This window comes from Mustela erminea, chromosome 4 (genome assembly GCF_009829155.1).
Source record: "Mustela erminea isolate mMusErm1 chromosome 4, mMusErm1.Pri, whole genome shotgun sequence".
Classification (NCBI taxonomy): domain Eukaryota; kingdom Metazoa; phylum Chordata; class Mammalia; order Carnivora; family Mustelidae; genus Mustela; species Mustela erminea.
In genome coordinates, this window is record NC_045617.1 from 150021845 (window position 1) to 150038527 (window position 16683).

Sequence of the window (16683 nt, forward strand, 5' to 3'; positions counted from 1 at the left end):
TATATCTGAACCTTCAGCATTTTTCTTACACTTTTTATTCCACAGGATACAGGTTTACTACCCAGTCTAGGGAGTGGGCTCTTCTTCTGCCAGGCTGAGACTGTGGACAAGGCCATGCCTGGAACCCGAGTCAGAATGCATCTTGCAAGGCGAGTCTAGCCCGTCCTCTACCCGGCTGGAGTGACTCCTGCTTACTGCTGGATTTTGTGCTACACACGGTTCCTTTTTTCCAGGGCTTCGCTGTGGCCACCCACGGGTCTATTTTTTCTGATGCCGGCCTGTCGGAGAGGCTGCTGATCTGAATGCCTTATATGCACGGTGGTCGCTAGGATAAAGTCCAGTTTTCCCCCCTCCCTGCTTGTTCTGAGATGGGCCTGGGCTTATTTCAAATGACTCAAACGACTCTAAAGCCTTTAGTGATACTGGTTTGCAAACACCTTCTTTCTGACATTCAAGACCTATAAAATCCACATTATTCTTGCACATCAAAGTATAACAAAATATATTTTAGGGAAAAGTTGATGTGTATTCCTAAAATTTTTTTACCACATAATCCCTGTAGCTCTGGGGATGTAGCTCAGCAGCAGAGCACATGCTTCGCATGTATGAGGCCCCAGGTTCAATCCCTGGCATCTCCAGGCTGTTGCTGTCTACCATGTGCCTTTTTGAAATGCTGCATCTTGAACCAGATGTACTTGGTTTTTAGCACTTTTGTTATTTCTAAGCAATTTAAACTTTAAACAAGTAAATGAGATCTCATTCCAGTTATAAAGTCAAATATGCTGCTGAAAAAAAACAATACACTGTGCTTCCCCTGCCAGGGGTACTCAGACTGGTGCTCTACCCCTCTCTTGGAGGAGAGTTAAGAGAGATTAGGCAGAGACCCTGGACTGGTTTGTTTCTACTCCTGTAACTTCGCTTTTTCAACCATTCTGTGACCATGGTCACAAGTGCTTCTACATTATTTTTTAAATATTTTAAAATACTTTTTCTCATTCCTTCTATTTTAGAAGATCTCATATTTGGAGTCAATGGCTGAACAGAAAGTGCCCTGCTGGCATAAATGGTAAGAGCGTGACTAATCCCTAATTAGTTGGCTGCTGGAAGCTAGAGTGAGGCTAGGAGAACTTGTCTTCAGGTATGAGAGGGAAGAGGGTGCTGGCTAGACATCTAGGCAGAGAGGGAGGGGGTTACTAGCTTCTCCTTGGTTCTTTTTGTGAACTATACAAAACTGCTCTTATCAGTTGTCCCTAGGGACATAAGCTAAGCAAGTGTTCTCTAAAAACAAAGGCTGAGAAAGTTTGTTCTTGGAAATCATATCGTAGGAACAGAGTACCAGTTACCTGAGTGATGTGGCTCAAGTGACCGAGGCTTTGAAAAACTTGGCTATGATCTGACACAGAATCTCAGACTCGACTTCCAGCCACTTTCCAGAGTTACAGTAAGGATTCAGGAACATCTTTTAAAATTGCTCATAACTCTGTAGTTTTAAGAAAACGGGATGCCACCAATTTACTCACAGTCTGCTTTGCGTTGATTCTACAAAACGCTGCTTCAATTAAACTGAATCAAATTATATTAAATCAAAACTCTTCATGCTCCCCCCACCCCCAAATTCTGGAACAACTCTGCCCCTTACTTTGTTTGGTCAAAGTCTATACTTCTACTTGCATTTCCCCCCTTGCCTGAGCAAAGATGAAATTCATCTTTTATGTGTTAAGATTGAGCAACGTTAATTTTTTAATACAGAAGCTAAAAATAGGTACTTTGAGGTTAAGTAACAGAAATTGGTCTCTCATTAAAATTGAAAGGAAAGTTCTGGAACGCTAGGGATTATGCTAGGTGAAATAAGCCAAAGAGAAAGACAATTATCATGTGGCTTCACTCATCTGTTAAACACAGAAGACCACAGGGGAAGAGAAGGGAAAATGAAGGGGGAGAAATCAGAGGGCAGACAACCTTTAGAGCCTATGCACTGGGGGAAACAAACAGGGTTTCAGAGGGGAGGTGGGTGAGGGATGGGGTAGCTGGGTGATGGGTATTCAGGAGGGCATGTGTGAAGAGCACTGGGTGTTATATACAACTAATGAATCACTGAACACTACATCAAAAATTAACGATGTACTGTATGATGACTAGCATAATAAACTAAATAATAAGGTTCCTGAACTTTCCATAGAGAAATCCTACTAAACACACACACACACACACACACACACACACCCCAAAAAACCCTACATAAACAAAAAAATGATTCACTTGCCTGGATCAAGTTTAAGTGAACCTTGTGAGAAACTGATAAGCCAGGGATAAACTCAAATTTTAAGTATATTTACATACGCTAAGTATGATGAAAATTGTTGTTAAACCTAAGTAAGAAAATTGTATAAATCAATTTCTAAAGGAAACCAATTCGAAAACAAGCAAATTTATTCCTTATATACCCAACAGCTGGGACAAAGGTAGAACTTGTATAAGGCAGCCTTGACTGATGACTACACGAACCCACGAGGACATCCATAATGGGGTGTGTGTGCCAGACAGTGCTTCCATCTAAAATGAACTGCAAGTGCCATTTCTTTTAACAATATTTTGAAGAGATGTTAATATCTTGTCTGAAACCCTCATTAACCAATGAGCACTTGTTTTGAATTCAGACAAATTAAATTAATAAGTTTGTATCTCTAGTTAAAGACAGATGGAAGGAAGGAAGAAGTCTCAAAACTCAGGTGCACAGAGGTTCTTTCTCTGAGTCTGCCAGGCTCCCTGCTCTGCAACAGGAGTTCTTTTTTTTTTTTTAAGATTTTATTTATTTATCAGAGAGAGAGAGGGAGAGAGCTAGCACAGGCAGACAGAATGGCGGGCAGAGACAGAGGGAGGAGCAGGCTCCCTGCCGAGCAAGGAGCCCGATGTGGGACTTGATCCCAGGACGCTGGGATCATGACCTGAGCCGAAGGCAGCTGCTTAACCAACTGAGCCACCCAGGCGCCCCACAACAGGAGTTCTATAGCCAGTGTTTGACTCTATCTTGCCCACCACGAACTACAAGGAACACATTAGTCCCCCTCTTGGGTTTCTCCTCTGCTCTTACAGAACAATCACACTCAACACTTCTGACACCAGGTGTGGGTGGGGGTTTCCCCGTATGAAGTAATTCTGTGACACCAGTGGATGTCCTACAATTTAGCTCAATTCTGACACTACCTGGAGGTCACAAGGGCTCAGTCCCATGAGGCTGTCTCCTATGCAGAAGCCAGGTGCAAAAAATATGGGTCCCCAGGCTATAACCACAGCTTGTCTGATCTGGCTACAAAAGCACAGGTTTCCATGCCGTCCTGATTATTAGCTCACAGAACTCAGGGAAACACACTGACCAGTTTAAGGTATGATAAAGGACAAAGACGAACAGCCACATGAGACACACAGGGAGAACCCTGAGCACGGGAGCTTCTGTCCCCGTGGAGTTTGAGTGTCGCCCTCCAAGTGGATGTGTTCATCAGCCTAGAAATGCCCAAACCCCATATTTTGAGGATTTTATGGAGGCCTCCTCATGTAGGTATGATTATTAACTCAACTTCCAGCCCCTCTGTCCTGTCTGGAGAATGGGAGGTGGGAGGCAGGGCTGCAGAAAATCCCAAGCTTCTAATCTAAGCTTAGTCTTTCTGGTGACAAGGTCCCATCCACGAGCCATCCAGAGCCCCCTCATTAGACCAAAAGATGCTCCTAGTGCTCTTATTACTTAAAAATTTATAAGGGGGTAGTGTCTGGGTGGGTCAGTCAGTTAAGCATCCAACTCGTTTTCAGCTCAAGTCATCATGATTTTAGGGTCATGGAATCAAGCCCTGCGTTGGGCTCTGCATTCACACTAACTTTCTAAAACAAACAAATCTTTAGGGGAGAAAAAGGATAAATGAAACAAAATACTTTTAAAGGGTTTTAGGAACTCCGTGCCAGGAATAGGGATGAGGATCAAATATATACTTCTTCTGATTCACAATATCACAGAAACTCCAAGTGATGTTCCACTCCGTCACTGACGCTTTCTTAAGCTGTGCACTGAAACATAACTCTACCTTTCTGGTTTGCTAATATTTTACTGGAATTATTGGACATTTTAGCTCAAATCCCTATTGGAAGGGTAAATAAGACAGCAAATGAACAAATGAAAAAAACTTGAAGAAAATTCCACATGTGCTTAATCCTTGTTATGGGCTAAATTGTGTCCCTCCAAAATGCAAATGTTGAAGTCCTAACCTCCAGTACTTCAGAGTGTGACTGTCCTTAGAAATAGGCTCGTTAAAGTTGTAATTAGGTTAAAGTTAGCTCATGAGGGTGGGCCTTAATCCAATGTAACTGGTGTCCCTATAAGAGATGACCACACAGACACCCTAAGGAAAGATCATACGCAGACCGCGGAAGAGGCTGGCCATCCACGAGCCAAGGAGGCAAACCGTAGCAATGACCCAGCCCAGACCCAACTGCAGAGCTCAAGAGTTGTGGTGAGAAAACACATTTCTGTTGTTTCAGCCATCCCTTCTGGGGGACTTTGTTATGGCAGCCCAAGAAAGCTGATGCAATTTTAGACGCTATCCAGGAGGCAATTTTCTCTTGATTTGACAGACGGACACGGAGCAAGAGAGGAAACACAAGCAGAGGGAGAGGGAGAAGCGGGCTCCCTGCTCAGCAAGCATGTGGGGCTCGAGCCCCCAGGAAGCAATTTCTAAAAAATAACCCATGTTATTGTTACCTCTCTCTTCACATGCCAGGGTAAGAGTTTACATTTCTTGGACACCTATGGGAGTCGGCACCAGTTCCCACTTTCTTCTGGCCGACATTCTGCACTGAGGGCTTGGAAAGCTGCAAGCGTGTTTCCCAGAACCCCTTTTACCTAAGGCTCTTGATACAAAGGGTATTCAAACATTTACTAGGCACACTGCTGATAGATTTACAAAACAGGGTATTATCCTGCGGATGCTGGCAATTCCCTGTTGGACAAGCAAGACTGTGGCCATGAACTTTCTGCAGCAGCTCCGGGAAGGGTCAGCACTCCCCGGCCCAGACAGCCGGATGCAAGAGGACTCCCGGCTGCTGGGAAAGAGACGAGAAGGCAGGGGGGTCCACGCTCAGAGACCTACACCCGCAGCTCTTCTTTGCTCCTGCTTTTACTGGTCCTTCCGGAGAGTCACAGATCCTCATCACTTTCTCAAGCCAGGATGTGGGATAAGGGGTCTTATTGGACTAGGAGGATCTGCTTACAGAAAACACCATAAGCTGATCAGCCAGTTCTAAGAGTTCTGCTGAGCACAGCCTAGGGGAAATGCCGGGGCAGCTGTTTCGGCTAAGAAGGCTCCTGAGGGCAACTCCCCGCAGCATTCCAAAGCCCCCCCTCCTCGGAAACCTTCCCCCACCCCCAGCGGCCTCCCTCATTACATTTTAGCGAGCCAGGTATTGTGGCGGAGCTTAACGCTCTGCATTAACCCCAGCATGCCCGTGTGGCCGGCTCCCTCTGTAAATAGGAGGGAGTTGGAGAAAGCAGTCTGCCAAGCTCACCTTCGCGTCCCAGAGACCACAGGGACCGGGCGCGCCGGGCACCCCGCAGCGGCACTGCCAAACCCCCTTGCAGATCACTTGTCCGCACCGTATGTTTTAGATCCGGGACAGCAAGAACAGGGGCCGACAGACACTGTCTGGAGTTGGAGTTACACTTGAAGGTCTGGGTTAAAGTCTGTTTCTCAATCACTTCTGACTTCCTACTAACCCATTGACTGTTTTTATATCCTTCCCGCTTAAATATTCCAAGCGCTTCCTGTTTCCTACACGGAACTCAGAATTGTGCTTCAGATTAAGAAACATCAAAATAAATGCTGACAGTAATGAGTTTAACCTACTGAATACAAAAACAACCAATGCATGAGTCCATACAAAGAAACCAGTCATGGGGCGCCTGGGTGGCTCAGTGGGTTAAGCGTCTGCGTCTGCCTTCCAGTCACTTCGTGGTGTCCAGCCCTGCATCAGTCTCCCTGTTCAGCAGAGAACCTACTTCCCCCTCTCCCTCTGCCTGCTGCTCTGCCTACTTGTGCTCTATCTCTGAGATAAATAAAATCTTTAAAACAAACAAACAAAAAAGAAACAAGTGAACGAAGAAGAAAGATACTCTTCTTATAATAAAAAGTCAAGTGATAAATGTAGAAAGAATGATATTTAGAAAATCACCACTTGGAAATCACTAAATTAATAATTGATTTAGGCAAGGATCATCAATGAATGGTAAATATGTAAATGTTGAATGAGAAGAGGATATTTACATAGTCTCAAAGTATCTCCTCACAAGATACTTATTAACTACAATAATAATAAAGGAATTATGAAGAAACCTGGCAGACATCATCATAAGCAAATGATCAAAATTAACACCACTAGTGGGGCGCCTGGGTGGCTCAGTAGGTTAAAGCCTCTGCCTTCGGCTCAGGTCATGATCTCAGAGTCCTGGGATCGAGCCCCGCATCGGGCTCTCTGCTCAGCAGGGAGCCTGCTTCCTCCTCTCTCTCTCTCTGCCTGCCTCTCTGCCTACTTGTGATCTCTGTCTGTCAAATAAATAAACAGAATCTTTAAAAAAAAAAATTAACACCACTAGTAATGGGACAACTGACATTGTATGTCTGCTGAGATGATGCACTGACAAAGCACACTGACAGTTGTTTTGAATTCCCATCCAAAACACATCGCCTGAATTAACTGTGAGTAGATAGCAGACTAAGCCAAATTATGGAATATTTTACAAAATAACTGGCCTGTACTCTTCAAAAATGCCAATGTCATAAAAAGAAAGCCCATAGATGCAAGGAGATGAGAGAACATGACAGCTGAATTCAGCACACAATCAAAGATTTTCTTTTGCTAAAAAGGCACTGTAGGCAGAAGAGAGAACTCTGACATAGACCCTCACCTCTATGGTTAACTAATTTTCAACAAAGCAGAAAAGAATGTCCAATGGAAAAAAGAGTCTCTTCAACAAATGGTGTTGGGAAAATTGGACAGCCACATGCAGGAAAGAGAAACTGGACCATTTCCTTATACCACACACGAAAAGAGACTCAAAATGGATAAAGGACCTCAATGCAAGAAAGGAATCCATCAAAATCCTTGAGGAGAACACAGGCAGCAACCTCTTCTACCTCAGCCGCAGCAGCTTTTTCCTGGAAACATCGCCAAAGGCAAGGGAAGCAAAGGCAAAAATGAACTACTGGGACTTCACCAGGATCAAAAGCTCTTGCACAGCAAAGTAAAGTCAAAAAAAAAAAAAAAAAAAAGAACGGATTGGGAGAAGATATTTGCAAATAACATATCAGATAAAGCTCTAGTACCCCAAATCTGTAAATAACTTATCAAACTCAACATCCAAAGAACAAAAAATCCAATCAAGAAATGGGCAGAAGACATGAACAGACATTTCTCCAAAGAAGACACCCAGATGGCTAACAGACACATGAAAAATTGCTCCACATCACTCAGCATCAGGGAAATACAAAGCAAAACCACGATGAGATACCACCTCACACCAGTCAGAATGGCTAAAATTAACAAGTCAGGAAATGACAGATGCTGGCGAGGCTGCAGAGAAAGGGGAACCATCCTATGCTGTTGGTGGAAATGCAAGCTGGTGCAGCCACTCTGGAAAACAGTATGGAGGTTCCTCAAAAAGTTGAAAACAGAGCTACCCTATGACCCAGCAATCAAACTACTGGGTATTTACCTTAAAGATACAAATGTAGGGATCCAAAGGGGCACATGCACCCGAATCTTTATAGCAGCAATGTCCACAATAGCCAAACCATGGAAAGAACCTAGATGTCCATCAACAGATGAATGGATAAAGAAGATGTATAAACAATGTATATACATATATGTATGTATATACAATGTATATACATGTATGTATATATATACAATGTATATATATATATACAATGGAATGTATATACAATGGAATACTACGCAGCCATCAAAAAACCCCAAAATCTTGCCATTTGCAACAACGTGGATGGAACCAGAGGATGTTATTCTAAGTGAAATCAGTTGATCAGAGAAAGATAATTATCAAATGATCTCACTGATAAGAGGAATTTGAGAAACAAGACAGAGGATCATGGGGTTAGGGAGTGAAAAATGAAAGAAGATGAAACCAGAAAGGAAGACAAGCCATAAGAGACTCTTAATGTCAGGAAACAAACTGAGGGCTGCTGAAGGGGAGCGGGGTAGGAAGGATGGAGTGGCTTTGTGATGGACATTGGGGAGGGTGTGTGCTATGGTGAGTGCTGTTAAGTGTGTAGTACTGATGAGTCACTGACCTGAAACAATAATAAATTATATGTTAATTTTAAAAAAAAGAAACTGATTGAACTTTTGGTTGAGTTTGAGGAGATGGCAAATCTCCATTAAGGCACCTTAGATAAACCCTTTTGGAACTCAAAAACTAAAACAAAACAAAATAAAACAAAACTTAGAAAAGTTAACTTCTAAATTCTTTTACATCAATAGTTAGGAAGATCCAAGAAGAAACAGAATGGAGAGTTTAAATTTCCAAAGAGAACTTCCCATTAGCACAAATGAATGTTCAGGACTACATCAGTGAGTTCACCTATTTAAGCAGAGAGAGAAAGAGAAAAGGATTGTTATAATTGTTATATATATATATATATATATAATTATATATATATTATATATATATTATATATATATAATATATATATAATTATATATATATATAACAATATTATATATATATATAATATATATAATTATATATATAATTATATATATATAATTGTTATATATATTGTTATATATATAATTGTTATATATAATTGTTATAATAGGATTGTTATAATTAAGCAGAGGGAATGGATCTATCTACTGATTTTTCTCCCAAAGATCACTCTAACAACATCTTGGGAAGGAGTCATTTTCAAGCAATACCTCCCTGGGAGCTATAGAAATAGGCTTTCTCAATCTGGGGAATTTTCTCCTTAAAACTTAATGCCAACTCCCCTTATTTCTTATACTTCTGCTTTCTGCACCTCTGTTATACTGCTTAAAATCTTTTTTTTTTTTTTTTTTTTAAAGATTTTATTTATTTATTTGACAGAAATCACAAGTAGTTGGAGAGGCAGGCAGAGAGAGAGAGAGGAAGAAGCAGGCTCCCTGCTGAGCAGAGAGCCCCATGCGGGACTCGATCCCAGGACCCTGAGATCATGACCTGAGCCGAAGGCAGCGGCTTAACCCACTGAGCCACCCAGGCGCCCTTAAAATCTTTTTTAAAAAATATTTTTATTTACTTGTTTTTTAAAAGATTTTATTTGACAAAGAGAGACACAGTGAGAGAGGGAACACAAGCAGGGGGAGTAGGAGAGGGAGAATTAGGCTTCGAGTTGAGCAAGGAGCCTGATGCGGAGCTCAAACCCAGGACCCTGGGATCATGACCTGAGTTAAAGGCAGACATTTAACGACTGAGCAACCCAGGTGCCCCAATAAAATCTTTTTAAATTTTTAAATCTATTTTCCAAAAAGAAAACAATAAATAACTTAGGAAAATAAATCTGAAATTTCACATTTTTCAGAATGATTATGTGTTCATGTTGACTCACATACACTGTGATTGCTCTTAGTATAAAATTAAAACACCCCAACATGACAGATAAAAGCCTCTCATGGGTTAACTGTATCCTTTTCCTGCCTCATTTCTCATCCTCCCTGTGGGCATCTTTTTTAAAAAAATTTTTTAGAATTTACTTACTTATTGGACAGGGACTGAGACAGCGAGCGGTGAAATACAAGCAGGGGGGAGGGGGAGAGGGAGAAGCTGACTCCCCGCTGAGCAGAGGGCTCCATGTGAGGCTCGATGTGGGGCTTGATCCCAGGGTCCTGGGATCAGGGGCTGAGCTGAAGGCAGACACTTAACGGCTGGGCCCCCCAGGCGCCCCAGCCTGTGTGCCTCTTTTCTGCTCTAGCTGTGCTGGCTTTCCTTCAGTCCTATGCACTTTGCCTGGTTTCCTCTGCCTGGATGACTCTATGCTTTACCTCTCTTTCCTACAAAATTCTTCGTTTACTTTCCAACTCAAGTCTCCTTCTTCGAATTCCCTGAGTAAATGACATCTCTTGCATATGTTCTCCTAAATCTTAGTCATTATTCTTGAAGCATTTATCATAGCTACATGATATTTTCTTTCTCTTAGTGATCATGTAATTGATTCCATCTCCTCCTCCTTCCCCACTATGCTCTTATCTCCTTAGAGATAGAAGATGTAATTTACATTTAATTCAATGGTTCATAAGCACCCAAGAATGTAGGAGATCTGTGAACATCTTCTTTTTTTTTATTTCAATTCAATTAGTTAACATATAATGTATTACTTGTTTCAGGGGTACAGGTCTGTGACTCATCAGTCTTACACAACACCCAGTGCTCATTACAACAAATACCCTCCCCACGGCCATCACCCAGTGACCCCACCCCTCTCCCCTCCAGCAAACCTCAGTTTGTTTCCTACAGTTAAGTCTCTTATGGTTTGTCTCCCTCTCTGGGTTCGTCTTGTTTTATTTTACTTTTTTTATTAAATTTATTTTTTTAATAAACATATAATGTATTTTTATCCCCAGGGGTACAGGTCTGTGAATCGCCAGGTTTACACATTTCACAGCACCCACCATAGCACATACCTTCCCCAATGTCCATATCCCCACCACCCTCTCCAGTCCCCTCTCCCCACAGCAACCCTCAGTCTGTTATTTGAGATTGAGTCTTTTATGGTTTGTCTCCCTCCCAATCCCACCTTTCATTTTTTCTTTTCCTACCCCCTAAATCCCCCCACACTGCATCTCCACTTCTTCATATCAGAGAGATCATATGATAGTTGTCTTTCTCCAATTGACTTATTTTGCTAAGCATTATACCCTCTAGTTCCATCCCGTCTTGTTTTATTTTTTTCCTCTCTTCCCCATGATCTTCTGTTTTGTTTTTTAAATTCCACATTATCACTGAGATCCTATGATAATTCTTTCTCTGTTTAACTTATTTCACATAGCATTATACCCTCTAGTTCCATCCACATTATTGCAAATGGCAATATTTCATTTTTATGGCTGAGTAATATTCCATTTTATGTATATACCACATCTTCTTTGTCCACTCATCTGTCAATGGACATCTGGGCTCTTTCCATACTTTGGCTTTTGTGGACATTGCTGCTATGAACATTGGGGTGCAGGTGTCCCTTCGGATCCCTACATTTGTATCTTTAGGGTAAATACCCAGTAAAGTGATTGCTGGGTCATAGGATAGCTCAATTTTCAACTTTTTGAGGAACCTCCATGCTGTTTTCCAGAGTGGCTGCACCGGTTTGCATTCCCAGGTCAGTGAACATCTTGAAAGAATATACAAAATTTATCCGTATGCCTGTTGGCTTTTTGCTTTTAGTGGTGGTTATAACCAAATTTTCATCAGATAATCTAATGATTTCATTGCCATACAATTTTAGGAACCATTATTCTAAACCATATGGATACTTTTTGATTTTATAAATAAAATTACTTGAAATGCAAGACCATGACTCTGAACTGAGAAATATTAGGTTAAGACCCTAGCTTGATTATTTGTTTACTAGCTATGATTTGGGCAAGTTACTTCGCTTCTCTCTGATTCTCTTTTGTTACTCATAAAACGTGAATAATGCTTACTTTTATGGGTATTTCTTAGGGATTTTAAAGGTATGTGAGAAAATACACAAAGTGAAAAATAGTGTTCAATAAATTGTAACCGTGCAGGAGGTAATAAGTAAGACAGCTTGGATTTGGATAACCAGCAGAATATATATATATTTTTAAAGATTTTATTTATTATTTATTTGACAGCGATAACAAGTAGGCAGAGAGGCAGGAAGAGAGAGAGGAAGGGAAGCAGGCTCGCCGCCGAGCAGTGCCCGATGTGGGGCTCGATGCAGGGCTCGATCCCAGGACCCCGGGACCACGACCCGAGTGGAAGGCAGAGGCTTTAACTCACTGAGCCACCCAGGTGCCCCCAGCAGAATATATTTTTAAATGGCTTGAATTAAAATTTTCCATTTTATTTTAGAAATTCTGTCTAGGACGGATCTTGAGCACCCAAGTAGTTCAATCCACAGCAGAAACCTACAAGTCACGTGGAGAGGCAGAGTCAGGACGAATGCAGGTGTCTGGAGAGGCTGCAGGGATCAGAGCTCCCAAGCAGGAGACACTGAGAAGGAAGCTGGTTTCGGACTAAAAAATGCGAATCGCCAGAACAACAAAACGACCTGGAGAGGCCCCGCTGGGAGTCGAACCCAGGATCTCCTGTTTACGAGACAGGCGCTTTAGCCAACTAAGCCACGGAGCCAGCCGCGCAGACAGCGCAGGTGCTTTTCTGATCACTGTGTCCTCGATTAGGCGCACAGCCGCGCCACCCTCGTGCGCATCCGCGCGAGCCCTTAGGCGTGGGCAGCCCGGCCGGAGCCGAAGGCGCGCGGAGGGGGCGCGGGAGCCCGAGGTCGGCGTGCACGGCAGGACGCATGCGTGCGCTCTCCGCCCCGGGAACCGCCTGCGCGCCCCGCGGAACGGGAAAGGGAGGAGCCGTGCTCGGGCGTTGTGCGCAGGCCCGGGCTTCTGCCGGGGACACCGCACTGCTCTGGGACGCGCGCGCTGGCGACGGCGACCGGCCGCTCTAGCGAAGGCTGTCCTTCCAGCTTTCCCCCAGGACGGCGCTTCGGGCTGCTGCAGGAGCGCGCACCTGTGCCCTGCATCCAAAGCCAACCCCAGCGCCCCAGACTCCTAGCGCCTTCCAGAAGGCTTGGCCTGAGGACGCAGCGGCGATAGCCGCAGAAGGCGGCTCGCTCCGGGGTCACTGACCCGCCCGGTGCTTGGGCCTCCAGGTCCTGGTCTCCCCCTGGGACCAGGACCACGGTGCACAGGTGGACGCACGGCTCGCGGCGGTGGCCGAGCAGATGCCTCGCTCTCCACTTAGTTTTGCTGTTTGCACAGGCTGCTCTCCTGCATTTTCCCCCCGGGGAGCCTCAACTTGGAGAGCTAAATACAATCACCTGACTGCCCAGTCCCTACACGAAGCATTCATTCTTCAGTGATTAGAACAAGGGCCTCACCGTCTACCGGGCTCCCACTGCCCAGAGAAATTTGGTGTTGACACTAGCAAAGCCAGAAGGAGCTCTGGGATGCCAAGGCCTTGGAATCGCTGTCTTTTTAACTCCGTCCTGAGCCAAAGGTTCTGGCGCTGCTGTTTTCCGTCCACCCAGAATGCCTTGCAGTGAGGAGAAACTTAGTTTCTTAAAAACCAGGATGGCCACTTTTAAAAATTTAATTTATGTTAGCAAACTTCTGTGACTAGGGACTAGGGCGACATTACTACTCCATTTTCTGTGTATTTACCGAGTGTGGAAACAGCACGCCCAAACCATAGTGAACCAGGGATCATGGCGTTACTGAATTCTAACTGGCCACACGGTTTAAGGTAAGGACTGAGTAAATTTCCATCACAAAAGTGCAGCTGAGGAGCCAACATGTACAGTGAACCGCTGCCCAACATGAGCCGCAGCCTGGAGAGCCTACTGTGTGTCAGAGCTAACAGTTTGAGGCATACAACTAGGTTCAAGACCGCCACAGATGACAGAAACAAATGTTCATACAGTTTTTAAGTAGGGTGCCCGGTGGCTGTTTAACTACTGCCTTCAGCTCAGGTCATGATGGCAAAGCCCTGCGATCAAGCCTCCATTGGGTTCCCTGCTCAGCAGAGAACCTGCTTTTCCCTCTCCCTCTGCCTGCTGCTCTGCCTACTTACGCGCGTGCTCTCTGTCAAATAAATAAATAAAATCTAAAAAAAAAAAAACAGTTTGTAAGTGTTACAATAAAAGAAATACAAGACAATAGATGAGCAGTTAATATGGGCTGGTAATACAGCCCACAGTACGGTACTCTGTACTGTGTCCATAGCTCAGTACATTTGGGGGGCATTTCCCTTTAGTAGAGTTTTTCTAGCAAAATGTCATATATTATAAATTATACAAGTAGCACTTGAAACCATCTTTAATACTTTCAAGTTAGTTCTAGGTATTTAACCAAAACAGGAATCTGTGCCAAGCTGTAATGAAATAAATCTGACCATGGCCCAAGAATCTGACCATGGCCCAAGAGTAGGAAGGTGTGGAAGGTGCTCTAAAAAGAGGCAGAGCCCGTGGAACCCATTTCAGTGAGGACCTCCCAGAAACAGACTTGCGGGAAAGGAATGTATAAGGAGCTGAAACAGCGAATAACCTGGGGGGGGGGGTGGAATCTGATATAAAACTGCTTGATTAACATGAGACCAAAATAGCGAAATGAGAGGCCTGAGTGTGGATACAGGAACGCGATTTTTTGCAACTGCAGTGATTTCTCATGACCCTCAGTGAACGCTTCCTCTGTTGAGAATAAGGCGAGTCAACATACTCGAGCTAACAGGTGTTATCAGTTGAATTCTGTCCTCCTAAACATTTGTATGTTGACAGCCTGACCCCTGGGATAAGTAGTTTAAGATCGAGTCATCCTGGAGTAGGGGGGCCCTCGAGCAGAAGAAACATCCTGCCTAGCCCCGACCTTGGGTCTGTAGTCTCCAGAACTGTGAGATAACACACTCCCATTCCTGATGCCCTGTAGTTTGCCCTATTTGGTTATGACCATCCTAGCCATCAGCCTCTGAAGAAGTAAGTTTTTTCCCCCTACATTTTGCCCCAAACGTAACCAAAATAAATTTATTTTAAAAGGGAACTAGTGGGGCGCCTGGGTGGCTCAGTGGGTTGGGCCGCTGCCTTCGGCTCAGGTCATGATCTCAGGGTCCTGGGATCGAGTCCCGCATGGGGCTCTCTGCTCAGCAGGGAGCCTGCTTCCTCCTCTCTCTCTCTCTGCCTGCCTCTGCCTACTTGTGATCTCTGTCTGTCAAATAAATTAAAAAAAAAAAAAAAAAAAAAAAAAAAAAGGGAACTAGTGAACAGAGGGTGATGGGAGGAACATGTGAAAGGTTTCTATACCCTAGGTAAAAAGCTGAACAAAAACTAAAGTTCAAAGGCGAAAAGAATAGGAAAGTAAAACAGTGAAGGAAGAAGGAAGAAAGGGAGGGAGGGAGGGAGAAAGCACAGGTGCGCGTCTCATCAGCCATCCAGGTCCCACGTTCCTGGAAGCCAGAGGCGGGGAGAACGTGGAAATAAATAAGGGCCGCTCCGAACGGAAATACGGACACACAAATGGCAGGAAGACGGCTACAGCCGGGGAAGGAAAAATTAAGGACGGGGTAGCATGGAAGCCGGAAGGCAGGAGAATCAAACAGGAAGAACGGGGTAAGGGGCCATCGCTGGGGGAGTTAAAGCAAAGACTGAGCTAGGAGCACACAGCGCCGGAGCCTGGGGGGCTGAAGACGGGGAGGTGAGAGAATGGGGCAAGCAGGTGAGTGAGACGGAGACTGAGGCAGCAGTTGCTTCTGCACTGGGGGCTGAGGGCAGCCGGGGGCGGGGGTGGGGGGGCGGGGGACACGCTGCAGAGGGATGCAGCCCGGGCTGGTGCGGCTGGTGGCCTCAGGGACTGAGTGCGCTCAGTTATTGGGTCAGTAAAAACAGACTTCTAGTATAGGAAAGCCGTGATAGTTTTCTCTCCCCCCACCCCGTTTCTATTTCCTGACAAATGCTAGCCTCTTATAAACTTTGGTCCTACTTCATGGGAGAATCTTATAATTCTGACCTTATTTTTTCCAGATTTAAGATGAGTGAGTTTATGAAAAAAGAAATCATCCTTACACTTAGAGTGGGTTTCCCATCAGTACCACTAGAAACTAAGAGAGCAACAACAGACAAATGATGGAATAATACGATTACAGTGCTGAGGGAAGATAACTCTGAGATTAAAATTCTTTATCCAGCTAAATTATTCAAGAATAAGGATTAAATAAAGACCTTTAAAATGTGTTATTAACTAAGATCTTAGTTGAGATCAATGTGAAGTAATTAATTCGAGGGAAAAGGGAATTGAGCAAGAAGTAGTGAGATGTGAAAAGCAGTGGTGAGCTAAATAAACAGGAAGTTTGTAGCTAGACGTTTTTATTTTTTTTAAGATTATTTATTTATTTATTTGACAGAGATCACAAGTAGGCAGGCATGCAAGCAGAGAGAGAGAGAGAGAGAGAGGAGGAAGCAGGCTCCCCACTGAGCAGAGAGCCCGATGTGGGGCTCAATCCCAGAATCCTGAGGGCCATGACCTGAGCCGAAGGCAAAGGCTTTAACCCACTGAGCCACCCAGATGCCCCTGTAGCTAGACTTTTTTAAAGACTTTATTTGACAGAGAGAGAGAGAGAGACAGTGGGAGAGGGAACACAAGCAGGGGGAGAGGGAGAGGGAGAAGCTGACTCCCACTGAGCTGGGAGCCCTGTGTGGTGCTGGATCCCAAGACCCTGGGATCATGACCTGAGTGGAAGGCAGAGGAGTCACCCAGCTGCCCAGCACTTAAAAAGAAGCATTTATTTGCATTATAATACTAAGTAACATTTGGATGGCTTTAGGAAGAACAAGGTATCTCTGTGAGAGCTGGGTTGCACCCTGACCTACAAAACTATAAGATAATAAATTTGTGGTGTGTTAAGATTAA

General features: G+C 44.1%; 2 non-coding genes across 2 annotated transcripts; one reads left to right on the top strand and one right to left on the bottom strand.

Annotated features, from left to right (window-relative positions):
- Positions 1–566: 566 nt before the first annotated feature.
- TRNAA-CGC lies at positions 567–638 on the top strand. The gene has a single exon. It is a non-coding gene; the product is annotated as a tRNA-Ala (tRNA).
- An 11694-nt stretch (positions 639–12332) lies between these two features.
- On the bottom strand, positions 12333–12406 carry TRNAT-CGU. Its single transcript has one exon. It is a non-coding gene; the product is annotated as a tRNA-Thr (tRNA).
- Between the last annotated feature and the right edge of the window lie 4277 nt (positions 12407–16683).